This window comes from Haliotis rubra, unplaced genomic scaffold (assembly GCF_003918875.1).
Source record: "Haliotis rubra isolate DU_JTF1 unplaced genomic scaffold, ASM391887v1 Scf227, whole genome shotgun sequence".
Taxonomy (NCBI): domain Eukaryota; kingdom Metazoa; phylum Mollusca; class Gastropoda; order Lepetellida; family Haliotidae; genus Haliotis; species Haliotis rubra.
Genome location: NW_025766303.1, coordinates 48694 through 68280, shown reverse-complemented (window position 1 = coordinate 68280; position 19587 = coordinate 48694). Strand labels below are relative to the sequence as shown.

The 19587-nt window shown below is 40.7% G+C and overlaps 1 long non-coding RNA gene across 1 annotated transcript; it reads right to left on the bottom strand.

Annotated features, from left to right (window-relative positions):
- Nucleotides 1-5721: 5721 nt before the first annotated feature.
- Nucleotides 5722-14700, bottom strand: LOC124277749. The gene is made up of 7 exons (XR_006898914.1): nt 14689-14700; nt 13900-14109; nt 13533-13663; nt 7356-7436; nt 7142-7200; nt 6176-6498; nt 5722-5903 (listed from the first exon to the last, which is right to left on the bottom strand). It is a non-coding gene; the product is annotated as an uncharacterized LOC124277749 (long non-coding RNA).
- Nucleotides 14701-19587: the final 4887 nt, after the last annotated feature.

Here is a 19587-nt window from a genome sequence, read left to right as displayed (position 1 = left end):
CTTAGTTTGATGTTGGTGGCTGTTTGACTTTTGTTGTGATGTGGACCCAGAATGGACGTATATCGCTGGAGGTTCTTTCAAGACCTTTGTTGCCGAGAGGTTCCGAGATCTTGGACTCCACCATGTATCCTGGGCTGTTTATGAGGGGTAACTGTGTCCTCAAATACAGAAGTTCATCAGTGGGTCCACAACCCTTTATTAAGTGAATCAATGGCGTTGTAACAATGACTAGGTGGCATTGGGGAGGCGATGGTCAGCCAACCTGCCTAGCTCGCTGTCTCAAGGTCAACTGGACTAACACAAAGCATTCTCAATTTATCCCTAAGGGTCTGATCAGACTGCCACGTGTTGCATTTACGACAGATGTGTGGTCAGCCTACAGTATCCCGCACCTCATCCACATTGTCATGCTTCAGTGGCCAACCGGCCTTTGTCTAACTTTGATTAGGCAGCTAATGGCTCCATGATAGTGGCCATGATGACAATGTGGGAATAAATAACTGGGTGACCTTTAATCTTGAACTCGTGAGTTTATTGTTTGAGTTGACTATTCTGTGTAGTAGGTTCAAACTGGTTAAAGAAGTAAGAAAAACAACATTTAGTTAAAATATCCAGCATAAAACCTTGCAAATAATGATATACAAACACATATAACATACTAGTCTGTGTAAGACCAATAAAACAATGATTTCATAGTGGCACGAAAATAGGTGACACACAACCATGTGCTCGTGCTCGTGCTCGTCAAGTTGAAGTTTACAGAAAACACTTTACCATTAAAATTAATAATACCTGACAAAATTGCTTGAAAAGTGTTGCAATACTAAAAAGAAACAATGCTTACAAATTTTAGGCCCATTATTCTCCACAAAGGTAGGTGTGCAAAGTGAAAAGTAGAATGTTGTCTACCGCAGCAGACGTTCATAGCTCTCCGTTCACAACCACGAGGTCACCGCAGCGATTAGAGTTATCTGCCCCATAACTTCCGGCCTTGTTGAGGCAACAGATAGTTGCGTGAAGCGCACGTTAAATCTTTATAAAAAATTAAAGCAAATAAATCTCTACACCTCGTATCAACTGAATCTTTGACTACATCGCCAACATCCACCCCCATACACCCGACCCCTACCTTAGTGTATAACCAATCCCTTAATGCCAACCGATCATTATTGCAAATACAAGTTTACCCTCTCAGGCATCGATCCATTCAAAATCGGCAAGTTCATTGATGAGTTTGAGAACTTTCGAGATGACTGTCTTCTTTCTCTTCCGGGCTGATGAGCTAGTCTTCTTTCTCTTTCCGGTTGCAATCCCACATGGGTACAATGGATTCTTTGTCTGGTTGCTGGAATATTGCTAATGTGGAACTCAGTCAGTCAATCTTTCTCTTTCCCTTGCAAGCTTTGATCCTTTGTCTGGAATAATGTGGACGAAGCATCTGGTAATGGAAGCTGTAGCATTGAATCATTGTTTCTGCAGTATTAAATAGTCATTAAAGCTTTGCACAATATATCTCGGTCATGTTAATAGGACTAATTTTCTGTGACAGCATGTTTCACAAACTTCTGACTAAATTCATGCCATGAATTAAACTCTTCAATAATACTTAGGATTGTTGAAACTGGAAGCAAATACTTCCTCTCTAATTTCAAATACAACAATGCCAAGTTTCTCAAATATTGTTCATTCGTGTTGGGGCCAAAGTGACTGCCTTCATCATCCCAGTGATCTATATCGTTCTGTCATTGAACTATGACATCGAGCTTATTATGTTCACTGCCAGCAACAGCTATGGTGGTATTGTGTTCTGAATCAATCAAATTTCTTGAGAGGTGGTCATCACAATCTATATTTTGGTAGGATTCTCCAACATCCTTTTCTTCCTGTTGAAGTATAGATAGATAGATGGATAGATAGTCTTTATTTCCTCCACAATTGAAGATTACAAGGGTACAGTTTTAATGGTTATGACAGGTTTAATGTACAGGTGATAGACAAGAGATTACACAAATAGATGTTTGAGAGGTGTTCTTGAGAGGTGTTCATCACAATCTATGTTTTGGTAGGATTCTCCAACATCCTCATCTGCCTGTTGAAGTATATGTACAGAGACGTGGGGAATATCAGAGGTTTGGTGCTTTTGCGAGACAAATATGAAGAAAATGATGACTTTTTATTAAAACGAAGGCCACAATTCTTAAACGGACATAATATTTCCTCATTTAGAGACAGGTGTTCCCTTAAATGTGATAAATGCTTACTTAAGCTGTCAAAGTGGCTTCCACACCATTCAATACTACATTTCAAACTTGTCCTGACCCGAGACTAGATTTTGACCTTCACCCTTGACCTTGATATTGTAACTGGCCATGATCTCTCAGCGTATGAGATTTGAATGGAGAGTAAGTATGAAAGGCCCTTTCACACGTGACGAAACAACATGGAAACTGTATATTTGGAACATTTTGGTGAAGCTGGTAATGGTCAACATAATGCCTAAGTGTGGATGTTGCAAAACTATGACATTTGCAACCAAAGATAACCCACGTGCACAACTGGGAAAACTGTAGTCGGACAACGCATATTCCCTGGCAAATACACGAGACTAAACTACAAATAAATACAGCAGAAAGTAATATACTATGCATGTGATACTCATACCATACTCCTTACCAGTAACCTGTGATCTATCAGTTCAGATGAGGTAGTCAGATCTCCAGTCAGCCTGTCCCAAACCTCAAACAATGGCAGCATTCAAGTAAACGATCCCACAATACATCTGTTTACGGTACGAACGTCATATTGACGGTTCTTTACCATATTTAGATATAACGGTGGAGCGCTGTTAAAATAATACAGTGAACTACTTACAGTGTTGTTGCAGCAAGGGATTCGATATGTGTAGACACAGCTGCTTATATCGAACAAGTAGTTCCGGAAGGCAGTTGTATTTCTTTTTGCACCGACAGCAGAACATCAAATGCATTTTTTGACCCCTGGAAATGTTTGGTTTTTCCTCAAGCTTCTTTGATGTGAAAATGAACAGATCTTTACTGCCAAATTCAATGAGCATCTGAACTGGGGTTGACACAGGCGTGTCAGTGCCGTTGAACTGACCATCTGCAGTTGCGCTGCATTTGATGTTGAAGATGAAAGAATCATCCTCAACCAAATGGGTGACAGCATTCCAAACCGATTGATTACCCTTGGCGGACAAAAACAACTTTTCCTGCGCTGTTTTCCCATTGAAAACAGATGCGTGGAAAAAACCCAGCTGGTTTCCTGCCACCATTGGCTCTACGTAATTCCCGGATGTAGGGTTTCGATTCAGAGTTACCTCCCTTCAATATTGGTTTCAGTTTCAGGTTATTGATTCGTAGTTGTTCCCGCGATTTTTCTACAAGTGAAATATATTATTTCTGAGCTTATTAATTAATGGGTTAAGAAGTGTCATGTGACTGATCTTTGCCTGTTTCTGGCTCAGTTCCCTGTTGACAGAAAGTCACCAATTTGCAGCACTTTGCGGAATGGCCAACCTGCCATCAGATCTGACAAGTTAGGTCACGATGCTCTCTTCTCTCCATCTTGTATGTTGCAACATGCTGTCAGGCCGAGGTGAATGACACTTTGCACAACCCTACTGGTCTTGGGGCTGGTGATGACGTTGTTGTGGTAGTGGTGGTGGTGTGAAGTTTAGTCTTTGTTGTACTCTTCCAGCATTGAGCCAGCTGCGCTGCACGTTTCTCACAGCTTTGTTCAGTGACTTTATTTGTCTTTATCTAACACATGCAACAGCAAAATCTGTCACTGACAGAGTGATACCCAACTCTGCTGCGTTTGCCCACTAGGATAGGTCCTCTTGTATCAGAACTTGCCACTGTCATCTCTTTGTACGCTTCAGTGGAAGCTCTGATGAGTTTCTTCAGATTTCCTGCCAACTTTTGGTTCAAGTGTGACTTCCCTTTCTCTGAGACATAAAATACATTTCTCTCTGGATATTTTTTGCTCAAGGACCTTTTCTCTGAATCTTAGCTGAGCTGTGAAGGCTTTTTGTCTTTCCTGTTCCATGTTTTTCAAGTTCTGATCAACAGCTTCTGGATATTGCCACAGTCCGTAATACTCAATTTGATTTGTGAGTTCCGCTTTTCGTTTCAGTTCACTGTTCTTTTTTTTCCAATGAGTTTCCTTTGCTTTCTTCTCATCTTTTCTTTTCTCTCAATTTCATCTGATCTTTCTCTGTACTTTTTTCGTATCTTTGGTCCTTTGTTGATGTGCCTCTGTCAGATGATTTCTTCTTTCGCTCTCTGTAAGGCTCTCAAGCCACTGATCTGTCTTGATCAAGGGGAACATGATAAAAGCTTCATTGCAGAGTAAGCTTGCATTTGCTTTTCGCCTCATTATGGCATCCAGCATACCAAAGGTTCTTTCTGGAAACTTGTTATGCTTTGGTGTAGATGGTCTCTTGAACTTGAGAGTCACTGAAAGTGGCGAATCTTCTATCCTGGAGGTGATCAGACACTGCATCCTTGAGGAGACAGTCCCAGACAGTAAAGAGGTGTTGCACCATTGTCGCTGTGTAGTCATCGAAGTCATCTGCCCTCAACAGTCTGCTCTTGATGTCATCATCCACCACATGATCTGGAAATGGAATGTTCTCACCTTCGAGGAATTCTGACACATCAGTTTTCATCGTAGAAAGGTATTAGACAGCTTCTGGTAGACTGTACTCATCTCCTGCATGTTGCTGTCACCTTCAATTATCCTCCGAAGGGGTTCTGTTATGAATTTGGGGCACAATCCCAAGGCTTTGCACCCTGCAAAATCCTCTTACGTAAATATCCACAGCCTTTGGTAAAGAATTTGAGGTTGGCAACAGTATAGAAAAGAATTCTTTGGGCATCGTAAAAGAGGATATTACATCGATTTCCCCTAAAAGGGACAAGGAACGAGCATCTCTTCTTTCCTTCCCAGTTCTCCTAAATATCCTTATCGTTCATGAATAGCTTGAACTGGGAGTAACACCCACTATTTTCGTCTCCTCCTCTTGCAAGACATTTACATGCTGTTCAGAGGAGCCTCTGGGTGACACTTTCCCCTTTTGCCAACTTCAGGAAGTGAGCACAGTTTTGTGCCCTTAAAACCAAACTTGTCCCCATGGCCTTCCATGTTCATTTTAGCCAGGAGTCCATTTGTCATGTACCTTTAACAGAATGCAAAAAACAAATACCTCAGTATGTGAACGGTAACTCTTTAAATTTTAAATTTATTCTTCAGAAAATACATACAGTAATATGTATTTATACTTGCACGTTTACTTTGCACTCTTTCATTATAATTAAACTAACAATACTGACGTTTGTGAAGCCGAGAACAATTAGAAATATTTATATATAAATCTATATTTTTATGCAACCAGATTCATGTGGAAAGAATGTTAAGGATGGCAAGGTACATTTACTTACCTAGAGATTCCTTTTTTCATGTTGTCTTTGAAGGTGTAGCCACCGATTTTCTGTAAACTGGATACCTGCAATACCCAGTTTAGTTCACATAAGTTTAAACATCAGAACAAATAAATAAGAAATTATTACATATGACACTGAACAAATAAATAAGAAATTATTACAGATGACACTTGCTGACTCAGTAGATGCATTGTTTTCAAAAGAAACAGGTCACTTACTTCACTTCAACAAAAATAGTAACTTTACTCAACACAAAAGTTTGATGGCTTTCTTGTTCCAGCTTTGTTTCCATAGCTTGGAACTCATCTAAGCTGCCAGCTTGTGAAATATTTATTCTTTCCACAGTGTTTTCCAATTGTTGAGTGCCTGCATTTTTCTGCATACTTTCCAGCGAATTGCGAATATCAGTCAGCAGAAACAAAACTCTTCTCTGAAAACCTGAAATGTAAATTCATTATATATCAATTGGAAGATCATATTTGACTATAATGTGATAAATAATGCTCCATGGTACTGATAGCCAAATGCATTGAATTTCACTTTAACCTGATCATCATTAGTCAAACTGGACATGATGTCACTGATTATGGTGAAGATAATGTTGATGTAACGGTTTTGAAAAAAGCTTTAAAGAACTACCATGCAAACGTTAAATAAATGACTTTGTTCGAACAGTAGCTTTTAAGAAAAGAAATTAATATATTACATACGAGCCTCGGACATGGGAAAACCATTCTGTTTAGATGAACTGGCAATGGGTTGTACTGATTGTTGATCAGTGTCTACATTGAGGAGGTGTGGTGCCCTTGATGATCCTTGACTCCTGCTTGTGCTCGCACCTTTCCCTGACGACTAACGGCTGGCACATGACCTCCTCACGCTTTCTTCCTGCCAGTGTGACTGTCTCTTTGGCTTTTGTGAACAAGTCACAGAAGTGTCAGGAGATGACGGTGGAGAAGGAACCGGAGTGGATGCCATATGGGTGATTGATCTTCCATGCAGGAGGCCAAATATCTTGCCAAATCGACCAGTCCTGTTAATTTGAGTAACATGATGTAAATTCAGCTTCATGGTTCAAACTTAAATGTTAAACCTGGACTCATCTGTAAAAACAACATTTCTCCCCCAAAACAAGGGTCTGCGGACATGATTTCGGTACCACATTCGGCGAGCTTGTCGATGACGTTGTGTCAGGATAGGCCGGACGTCGTGGTCTGATCCCGTGATGACGTAAACGTTGTCGAACTGTGTTGGGGTGGATATGGCGAAGTCATGGGATGGTTCAGGCAGTCATCACTGCAGTCTCAAACCTGTGGCGAAGATGGGTCACCCTTATCCATCTGTCCTTTCTTGGCGTTGTTACACGTGGACGTCCAGAACGTGGCCGATCGATGAAGTCATTTGTGTTCTGGTAGCGTCTCACCAGTGCAGAAATGGTGTTCCGGTGGCAGTGGAAATGTGCAGGCACTTGTCGTTGAGACATTCCCCGACGGACCATTCCAAATGGCCTAATGAGTTTAAATCCTTATGTGTCTACACAGGTTTGATAAATTTAGATTATAAATTTTTGTATGCACAGTTTCTTTATGTGCCTAGTACCGGTATATTTATCAGTGAAGTACTCACTATTGTTTGTAATCATAAAAAAATATATTTTAAGTTCAATTATGACTTACCAACATGCCTTGAATGTGGCTGTACTCTTTTGGTACCGATGGAAGACGTGAAATCAATCCTGAAAACAAATAATTTGATAGGTAATTTTTTCTAAAATATAGGTGAGAAATAGTGAGGGCTAACAAAATTCAAGATGCACAAATATGTGTCTAATAAACCACACTCAATACAAATATTAATTTTACAATTGATTGGGTAAGGAAATACACATACCACTTTTGGGGCATTTGGCAGATCTCTGTAATTCATCATTTGCATCATCAGCTTCCTCCACGTCCTGAATACTATCGTGATCTAGAAGAAAGGTAATTCATTATGTAATTATAAAGCACACACATTTTTAATTTCACAATCTACATAATAAAATGATATCTAATGCAATTTTGATGTTGTTATTAAATTCATTAACTAACTCGTTTTCTAAGTGTTGTGCACATGCAAAGTGCTTTAAAAGTTCAAAACAAGTAGATGCTGATTAGATAAATATATATTTTTCCTTATCCTGACTCATGCTCTTTTGCTTGTCCCCTTCCTCTTGCGAACATAGTGGAACACTTGTATCTCCTTAATTGAAGCTCCCTTCAATGTAAAATCACTAATTGGTACTCACCCAAGAGTTACCTCCCCTGCCGTAAGCGCGGGAACAGGTGTCGCCACCCTCTGGCCTCATGCTTCACTCTCTCCTTCTTCGCCCAGTGAGCAGGATGTGAGAGCGCCTGTGTCTCCTTACACACTATATCCTTTGGTTTTTCTTAGTTAGTTACCTATTATAGTTTACTATAAAGGTATAGCTGGTATCCTTCAGTTATTTGCATTGATAATTAATCGTATTTCTACTGTTTATTCACGTGAGTTCGTGATTGTTCAGCTAGTTTTACATTGATGAAAAACTGTACTATTTGTAGATTACGTTTTTCCGCTGCGGATCCGCATGTAGTATGCCCTAGTTGTAGACGAGACGAGATCGCTGAGGGCCCCACCGCTAGCACAGCAGAGAGGGCACCATCTACTACGTCGCAGATCATCCCACACGATCTTATGAAACAGATCATGATTATGATGGAAGGCCACTATAGACTGGAGAAGCAACCATCCCAGGGTCCGAGCCTTCGCGAAGGCTCCAACGTGGACAGCACCCCAGAGGCACCCCCTGTCAACGTAGCAGCCACGACAATGCAGCCTTCGCGAAGGAAGTCACAGACCACCTCGACGAAGGACCCAGATGTACAGCCTTCGCGAAGGCGGGAAAGATCATCACCTTCTTCGGCGTCATACTCAGATACGGAATCTGATCATCAGACCACACGCGCAGCCTTCGAAGGTCATATCATCGCTTCCCAGGACCGGGCGCAGACGAAGCTTCGTGAAAGGCGTTCGCGAAGGACACCTGAACCCAGATCGTCTTCATCTAAAAGGACATCGAGGGACTACACAAGAGCTTCGCTGGCTACCATCAGTCCCTCATAGGTCGCCAAGAAGGTCAACCTATCGATATAGATCACCAAGGCGATCGCCTCGCCCGATCACCACGCCGATCTCCACGTGCATCACCACGTCGATCACCTCACAGGTCTGCACATAAGCCTACAACTAGATCTCCACAAGCGTCCAAGCGATATAGAGATAGAGCCACACAGCCCTACATCAGAAGAGCAACAACCTCTTAATTATGATGATGGAATGGAAGATGATGGAGGAATTATTTTCTCAGATGCAGAGATAAGATATTGGATGGTCAATAATCTAGATCTCTCATCACCTTCCAAGAGTGGCAATGCGGCGCAGACTTATCTGATGAAAGAAGACGATGCAGATGCTATTACACTACCCCCAATCGACCCGATTAAGCGGGCGTGCCTCAGAACCTAGATACAGCATTTAACAAAGCCCGCGAAGGTTCAGGCGCCACATCTGCCAAATTTCAGCCAAGAAGTTCTCCACGCATAATATGGACCCCTTCTTCAAAGCGCTAAGACATCGATGAGAACTATAAGCTGATCTCCCGATGCCAAGAACAAATACTACAAGATTGATGATCGGAAATTGGTTCAGATAGAAACCATGACGAGGCGTATGTTCTTTGGTCTAAATAGATCTAGAACAATAAATGAGACACTTATCTCCAGATTTGAACCACGACCTCTGAAGATGACAGAATGATTTACTCGGCCCTACTGATGCAAAAAGAAGGACCAGCAGTTTTAACAGATCATCTTCGTCTGTCTCAGCAGCACTGACCTTAGCTCGTCGTCAAGGCCTCCTAGCTTCCTGCAACTGGGGTGAGAACTTTACAGCTCCACTATATACAGCCCGTGGTCTTCCCCATCCATATTTGACGGAGGAATAGACAGAGTCGCCAAAGAAGTCACCAAGGATTCCAGAGAGAAGTCCTGATGATTAAATCGATGGACACGCTAGCCAGTGTCATTCGACAGACTTCACAAAGATACTCAGGGAGATCTAAATTCACGGGCCTACAAAGAGCTAGAGACAGGAAGATTGCCAGTTCCAGGGGAAGAGATTCTTTTAAATTAAGCCCATATGGCAACTATAGAGGAGGGTCAGGAAGAGGCAGGACACCCAGAGGTTCCCGCAACTATAAACGATGAAAAGATAGGTTCGAACGACTGGAGTCTTCCACCCCCAGCCGTTCCAGTACAACCGCCACAAGTGGGTGGACGCCTTCAACTACACTGGGAAAACTGGGGAATACTTCAAGACACCTATGTCTCCAACATTCTTCAACGCGATTTCGTTATCCCACTACAGGCCAAGCCTCCACTAACAGTCAACCCTCACAAGTTCGAGGTACAGGCACAACAACTACTAAAGTTAAGAGAGGCTGTTACATTACTCCTAACCAAGCAGGCCATAGAAGTAATAGAGCAAGGAAACATCGAACCAGGTTTCTACTCCCCAGTTTTCCTAGTACCCAAGAAAAACTCCAAGGAGAAATACAGACTCATTTACAACATGAGCTTCTTCAACAAGACTTATTTAAGCAGACCACCCAGGTTCAGAATGATACATCTACCGCGCAGCTACGGCACATGATTAAGCCCCATGGACTACATGGGCAGTATAGATCTACAAGATGCTTATCTGCACATCCCGATACATCCCTAATCCAGGAAATACCTTCGGTTTACGCTAGACGGGTTACATTACCAGTGGAAAGTACTCCCATTCGAATAGCATCAGCCCCATGGTTATTCACGAGGATAACGAAAACCGATTGTCATCTATCTACATCGTCAAGGGCTACGCAAGTGCGTTCTTCCTCGACGACGGGATACAAGTAGATCAAGATCCACAGCATCTCAAACTACAGTTAAACTACATCATAAAGCTACTAACACAGCTGGGATGGTTAGTAAACTTACACAAGTCGGACCTAGTACCATCGCCAAGATCTGCAATTCCTAGGCATTCGATTTATCACCAATCTCAACCGTATAGTCAGTACCAGAAGACCGTTGGCTCAAGATCCAACAGATCATTCCACCAGCTCTACTGTCACCGCTACCACTTCGACAATGGCAGAGCTTACTAGGTCTTCTAACATCAGCCCAAGACTTGACAGTCATAGGCAGATTACAGTTACGTCCATTACAGGTCTTCGTCAACACACATCTCGACGACCTACAACCATTCAGTCTACCGAAACATCTCAGACCTCATCTACTATGGTGGACCAAGAAATCGAATGTCTGCGAAGGGATTTGTTTAGCAGAGCAGGAATTCAAAACCCATCTATATGTAGACGCTTCGCTCCAAGGTTGGGGAGCTCATCTCACCAACCGGACGGCATCAGGGTTATGGACTCAGCTAGAAAGCAAACTCCACATAAACGCATTAGAGATGAAAGCTGTAATCAACGCCATAAGACATTGGAGCAACATTCTACAGAATGCGCACCTGATGATACATACCGACAACTCGACAGTGGCGTTTTATGTGAACAGACAAGGCTCAACGAGATCGCCGAACCTTTTGAATTTAACCTTTCAACTGTTCGAATTATCTACATGTCAAAGCATGCCACATTCCCGGAGCCAGGAATATACTAGCAGGCGCTCTCTCGGCCACATCTACCGTGCGCCCGACAGAATGGATGCTCAATACAGAGATATTTGCACAGATAATCAAGCAAATAGGAGCGCCGCTAGTAGATCTATTCGCCACAAGGTTCAACAATCAACTACCGACATTCGTGTCACCAGTGCCAGACCCACAAGCATGGGCAACAGACGCTCTAAGCATTTCATGGGAAGGCCTCAATGCGTGCGCGTGCGTTTCCGCCCCAGCAATAATACCTCTAGTATTACAGAAAATCAGCCAAACGCCAGAGCCTACAACTCACTTTGGTCCGCCCTACTGGCGGCCAGAACGTGGTTTCCAGCCCTAATACAAGATATCGGGTCAACCGGCACTAGAACTACCCAAAGCGCAAAACCTTTTAATACATCCTCACACCAAACAGGTGCACAGAAACCCAGAAGTATTCCAACTTCACGTATGGACTGTATTAAAATGTGTTTAAACAAGAGAGGATATTCTACCAGGGCGGCAAAAGCGGTCACGCTTTTGCCTTACGATACTCAACGTGTAACTTGTAACGATGACAAGTGGCAAAGTTTCAAAATTATGCAGCAAACAAGGGTTTTACAGCGAGAGATGCTACGCGATCCTCAAGTGGCAGACTATTTGTGTTACTTACGGCAAAACAAACATTTAAAAGGCTCGACATTGTCAACATATCTTGCCCGCGCTTAGTTCTGTGATTTCTATGAGAACGGGTGTTAAATTGACAAGAACACCAGAGTTACTGGCCTTACTTTCACGTGCTTTCCGATTGGAGGACCAAAGCGGAAGTTCCACGCCCAGCTTGGGATCTGAATGTAGTATTACAACACCTCACAAGTGAGGATTATGAACCATTGGAATCGACAACTTTTGAATTTCTCTCACAGAAAACAGTTTTCCTGTTATCGCTAGCCACGGCAGCCAGAATATCTGAAATTCATGCTCTAGATTATGAGAGGATACAGTTTGATGACAATCAAATAACAGCGCACCTGGGATTAAGATGGGATTTCACCTCCAAAAATCAACTACCAGGTCAACCAGACAGGTTATTTCACGTCCCTGCACTATCCTCGATTCTCGGATCTCAAGATACATTGGACTTATCTCTATGCCCAGTACGAGCTCTCATAATCTATTTACGCCGTTTCCAAAACAAGGCGAAGATCGGCTCAGAAGATTGTTCATCCCAATAAGCCTACAAATCAGACAGAGAAGTCTCTGTACCACCATATCTATATGGATAAGAACTGTCATTTCTAAAATGCCTATAAGGCAGCAGGACTGGACCCTCCAACAGCATCAAATCCCCATGAAATCAGGGCATTGGCCTCCACCCTCGCCCTTCACGGTAACTGTTCATTGAATACAATTATGGAAGGATGCTTCTGGAAATCTAACATGGTGTTTGCTAATCACTATCTCAGAGATATCACCACCGAGGACGTCTCTGGCATTCACCATTTCGGTCCTTTGGTCCTCGCTCAGCAATTGACAGTCCCGCAAGGGCGTTAATATTCACCCCCACGAGATTATTATATATATTATGCATATATTCATTAGCTTATAACTCCATGGAGTTCTAGGGCTATGTACATAATTAGCTAGGTTATTCAACCTTAAGCTCATACTGAGTTTATGTTCAGTGTACAGCTACTTTTTAGAGTAGCAGTTTATATATATATTGATATATCAGTATATTAGTAATGTAATACCCCACTTATAGTGTATATATCTGATGGCTTATTATAAAGGAAATATCCTAAGTCTCAATGCCTTATGAAGTTCCCGCAGGGGTTATTACAATATCACTTATTTAAATCACTAATTATAATCCAAAGTATTCTGTTTTACCCACCACCTCTCCAGTGGATTCTACAAGCAAAAGAGCATGAGTCAGGATAAGGAAAAATATGTAATTTTTTGAGTAAAATTGATATTTTATACTTATCCTGACTCATGAGGTTAGCCCTCCCATCCTCCCCACATAACACTTTGGATTTCCCTGTAAATTCAAGTGTTGGGCTCGCAAAATCAGGAGAGAGTGAAGCATGAGGCCAGAGGGTGGCGACACCTGTTCCCGCCCTTACGGCAGGGGAGGTTACTCTTGGGTGAGTACCAATTAGTGATTTTACATTGAAGGGAGCTTCAATTAAGGAGATACAAGTGTTCCACTATGTTCTCAAGAGGAAGGGGACAAGCAAAAGAGCATGAATCAGGATAAGTATAAAATATCAATTTTACTCAAAAAATTACATATTTAATATTTTGCTAAACTATTTTAATGTAATACAATACAGCTACCTGTAATGAAGTCGGAAAACAATCTCTTCTTTGGAATTCTCTTTCCTTGGGTTGAAGCTGAACAATCGGATTCAGATCTGAGACATTTGCGGCAGTCGTATAATCATACTCTTCACATTCATCTTTCTTATCTGAAAAGAAATAATCTAATATTAATTCTACACCCACATAGAACACTAAGTCAGTAAGTGTTCAATAAAATACTTCATGAAAAATTATTATACAGCTGGCGTATACAATAGCAGAATGTTTTTGTTTGTAAATTTTGCTTGAATTATGATTAATAGTGTCCACTGAAATACTTCATGCACAGTTACTACTTAGCTCATGTGTCAGTAACAGAATGTTTTTGTTGACGTTCACTTACTTGACTGGTGTTTAACTTTAACCAGGGGAAACGACAGCCATTTCCACCCCGGTTCCACGAGGTTCTTCATGGCACGAATTGAATTTATGCCTTTAGGCCACATGACTTGGTTTCCCCTGATCAACAGGTGGGAATTACTCCCTCCTCCTCTTGTCTCTCCTCCACACAAACAGCCAGAGTCCATATTTTCTTTGCAGACATAATTGTAATCTAGAAAATGAAGAAAGTAAATGATTAACTGAAAACATAACTGACAGCAGCGCATGCATTTGAGGTGTACGTAGACTCTTAAATATTTTATTATTAACATACTTAACCATTGATCGACATGCTTATGAGTTAACAATCTATGGACATCTACATCTTTTCCAAAAATAAACATACATTCTTACGATGTCTTTCAGTGGCATTTAGAAGTTGTACATTGATGTCCAAGATAACTCAGTAATGACGTCATAGTGAAGACGTCATAGTCCTAACTGACAGTTCACCTGATGAAGGGACCTGGAATGGTCTCGAAACGTTGTGAGAGAAATTTAAAAAGAAGTTTAATCCATAAAAAATATCTTGGACATACATTCTTACTCTATAATCTATTACATCTACCTGTACTGGATGATTTCAACTCAAGTTATAGGCACAAATTATGAATGTTTGCACATTGCTGTTGACTTTATCATGCATACAATACTTTTTTATGCTACTGGTATTGACATGTTATATAATATGAAACCATAACAAACCACAATAAACGTTATTAGTATTTAAGTGTCAAGTAAGAAAACTCACCATGCTAAAACAGTGTTGCATCCAGGAATTTGAGATTAAGGGGGACATCCCCCTTAACTGTTACAAAAAAGGGGGACCTGACACCAAACAGGGGGACCACATATTGACTAAAGATAGGTATTTACTATAATGCTGATGCCGTCACAACAATGCTTAACTATTCACAGTTTTCTTACCTAGCATTTTGGCTCAACACTTGCGAAATATTTGTCGCTCTTTCTTGGCTTTCCATGCTGCAATAGCAGCATCAAAGGGGAATTCCTTTGAGCTAGGGCCCTCAATTTGGATTGTCATTAATTGATTCACTTTGTCTGGATCAAGTCTGTTTCTACTGCTAGTGTGAATAATGTTCTGGCAACTAAAGCCCCTCTCACAGTCCGCAGTCTGAAGAGGAATGTGTAAGCCAAGTTTAGCAAGTTTCACAAGATTGGGGAACTGATGTCCATGGTATGATTTAATAAGCTTCCACAATGTATTAAGATTGTCCCTGGGATATCTTTGCTCAAGAACAAGAGGTTTCACTAACGACCATTCTGCCCTTGTATCATCAGTATTAATCAGTGCCTTGCTGACATTACTAGCTCCTGTTTGGTCCTGGCCCTAATGTTCAATCAGAACATCTAATTCTTCATTTCCAAATGTCAGTAATTCTTCCCTTTATAAGAATGATCATGGTCTCAGACCTAAGGCTTGAAATGAAATGGCAACCTTGAGATCCTTCTTAGGAAATCTTCTGTCAAGTTGGTCCTTGAGAGATTTAAGGAAGGAAGTTCTTGTGCTTTCAAACGATTTTTGTGCTTCTCTGATGTTTTCTTCATTTGACACAGTGACTTTTACTCCTTGAACTGTGACCTGTTTCATCTTGACATCCTTCTTCATGTGAGATGTGTGAAGTAACTTCTGATAGTAGCTCTTACTACTCAATGCCTGGTCTACTGCAGAAAAGATACCATCAATAGCTGGCCTAACAGATGATATATCAAGGTCTTGCTTCTGCATTGTCATGCTAAGGGCAGCTAAAGAGGGGATGATGTCCATCATCAGATACATGCAGCATACAAACTTGTAATCCGTTATGTTCTCAAATAAACCTGCTGCTGTCTGCCTTGTGTGACTGGAAATATTTGCACAGTGCTTTCCATGATCTGTAAATAGCATTTAGTGCGTTGTAGAAGCTCATCCATCTTATTTCATGTACCTCTCTCATCTTAACCTCAGGTGATTCAAGAATGTGTTGAATTTCTTTCAGTTCTGTTCTGGCTGTAGATTTCAAGAAATAATAGTAAAGGTCTGTCAACACCTTTTGAAAAGTATCTTTAATATATACCACACTATCTCAGTGATAAATCTACAAATTCAACTGCCTGAGTCCCGGGACTCACTGAGCTGAATAACTATGAGTCCCTCAGAACTTTTATGAGTCCCTAACAAAACTTAATGCCACCAATATTATTCAAACTGGTTTATTGTTACTATAGGTTGCACAGGTGAGTCTGACCGGTCTGGGATATTTCACAGAACAGAGCTGGTAGTACCTAAATCGTAACAAAAGGAGACTCTTCCATTTTAACTTGTAGTTCATACCCTATCACATCAAACGCAGATGTTAACAGATCACTGGCAGTGGTTGGAGAATCATAGTTGATTTTACCCTCCTTGAGAATTTCAGTGTCTTCGTTTTCAAATTCATATAAAAAGTCAACAAAACGTTTAAACTTTGTCAGTGGGATGTTTTCACAAGCTAACCAATGAACAGATTTCATCAAGGCGACAGCTGCTTTGTCTTGTTTTTCATACATACGAGCAGTTGCAACCTGGAAATCATTACAAAGTTTTGGAGCCTGAACGGACAGTTTATTATCATTATGATGAGATGTCTGGTCAAAGTTATATTTTAAAACTTTCTGCATTTAGCATCTTGTGTCATACCATTTTCAGTACATAGTTATTAAATAGTACAAAATATTAAATCACCTTCCCTGTCATAAGTCAGCCATAACCGATGAGTATCAGGCCAACCTGACTGAAATGTCCTAACTTTGTGTTTTCTGACAGTATCTATCTCATGGCATGTTGCCTGCTATATTATAAAAATAACAGCAGGGCTCTAGACCTTTGACAATCAAATGTTTTCTTTTACTAGAAAAATAAAAAAGTTACTAGCCAGACCAATGTAACTTCACTGTAATATTTTGTGCATAAAGTTCTACAATTCCAACCAAAGTTTTGTTTTATTTCTTCACTCTGTTCAGTGATTCAAAAACAAATTACATCAAAAGAAATATGCCAACTGGAAGCCACTTTAACAAGTATGAACACAAATAGTAACTGTCTTACTTTAACTATTAACATTAAACAAATTATATCATAAATGTCATCATAATTATAAATGAAATGATTCATTTATAGGATTACTTTCCCAGGACTTGAGATGCAGAACCTTAAACAATAGAATGACAGTCTGTCTCAGCAGAAATTTAACCTGTCAAATGTCACTTTCACTTTCAAATTACATGCAGATAGATTTAACAGTTGTTAAGCTACTGACTAAAGCTTCCTGCTTTTCTCTTACTGGTACTGAGTGCTCAGATTTTGTCTTCACACTGTTGATTCAGAGTCACAATGTTCATTGACCAATCAGTTTGTCTTGAAAAACCTCATTTGCATATCGCTTACCTCCCTTAGCCTGTTTGTGTCTATTTATAGAGTGTAAAAACTAGGTAAGTAGTTCTGCACATGCTCGAGCAATGAATCTTGGGATCTCATTTGCATACCGCTTACCTCCCTTGGTGTGACCTAGATGTCTATTTTTGGAAACGCTTGAAATGAACTTAATATCATGGCCTAATGAAAGCTGCGATCGCTTTTACAAATAATGTGTACTTATTAGCTCATGTCAATTATTTGAGAATGGAAGTTAATCTACGGAGATTTAGCCATGTATACTTTGATATTGCCTCTCCACAAAAATAAACATTAGTGTTTCATCAAAAGCTTGCGTCCAAGAGGACGCACATGTAAAATAAATATGAGTCCTGTCAGAATTTGTTGCGTCAGACGCGGGACGCAGGGGTAGATTTATCCCTGTATCTGCAGCTTTAGAAGTGGCTAAGTTCAATCTGTGAGCCATGCAGTGTACAGACACACAATGTGGAGCCTCCTTCTTGATCCTTGTAGCAACCCCTTTCTCTTTTTGAGTCATTAAACTTGCTCCATCTGATCCAAATCCAATCACTTTCTTCCACTCTACACCCCGTCCAGTTAGAAATTCACCTAATCTTTTAAACAACACTTCCCCGGTCACACTCACATCAGAAAGTTTCACATTTCCATTAAAGTAGGTACTGCACTGCAAACTGTCAGACACTGTCTTACAATATACCACAAGTTTCTTTTGAACAGAAATAACTGTGCTCTCATCTATCATAATGGAAATGAACTCATTTTCTGTAATTTCTTAATCAATTCTCTTCTGTATAACTTCTGCAAACACTTGAATAAATTCATCAGCTGCTGCACGTGAGGAATATGTAGCATTTTCACCAACTCTCAAGTCACTCAAATCAACACCATTTTCCTCCTGTAATTCCAATAAACCAGGATTATGAAAACACAAAGAATGCTACGAATCACAGTTGAGATTGATACAGTTGCAGCTGGTTTTTACTTATAGGTCCTCCCATTGTTTGTTCATTTTGGGTACATTGCACTTGACATTAGAGAGGGCGGTGGGGTAGCCTAGTGGTTAAAGCGTTGGCTCGTCACGCCGAAGACCCGGGTTCGATTCCCCACATGGGCACAATGTGTTAAGCCCATTTCTGGTGTCCCCCGCTGTGATATTGCTGGAATATTGCTAAAAGCGGCGTAAAACTAAACTCAGTCAGTCAGTGACATTAGAGATGTGCCTCTTCAAGTTGTACTTGTCTTTGAAGGAATGCCCACAGTTGTCACAAATAAATGGTCGTGACCTACCATCGACTTTTGTAACATGTCTCTTCACACAGGAGTACCATCTGCTCTGGTACTGACACTGGTCACACTGGTACATGTCAGGGTTCACCTGATGTACAGAACCATGTACCTTTAACTGAAATTTGGTTGCAAACTGTTTGTCACACAGTTCACAAATAAATTCTTTATCATGTGATTTCATGTGTCTCCTCAAAGCCTGCTTGGAATTGAAGAATTTATTACGTTCCGTACATTTGTGCACTTCCTCAGAATGAGATTTCACGTGCTGTCGCATGCCTCTGCAGCTGCTCAACACTTTGAAACAGGTTTTGCAGCGACAAAGACCCTTCTGTTTGTGTAACTTGGCTCTATGTTCCTTCAATAACTCTGTATTGAAGAAGGACATGTTACACAATTCACAGCTGATATTAAAATCAATTTCATGTTTCCTTATCTGATGAGATCGCAATGTCGCCCGATTTTTAGACTTCTTTTTACACGGCATACATTCAAACGTTGGAATTTCTGGAAGGTTCAGAATCACAGAAATATCTGAAAGAAAAAAATTCCTTTAATGACTTCATAACAGTAAGATGAAACTTAAAGATCTTCGTCTGACAACTTGACGATACATATGGTGTGAAGGGGTGTTATACAAACATACAAACTACCAAAGTTATGTCTGATGAAACAGATGAACTCACACTCACACACACACACACACACACACCGCTTTCACCATGTCAATTGACATAAACATTACTGAATACTTGTGCAATATAAGTACAAGATGTAATCCATTGGGACATTTAGACACTGAAATGACTTTAAATGAAAATGCTTACCACAGTTTTCCAGATTTGGAAGTTGTGAAGCTGGCGTCTCGGGGACAAACATACTTGATGCAGAGGCATCTCTCTGAAAATAAAACAGTTGAATATTATTATA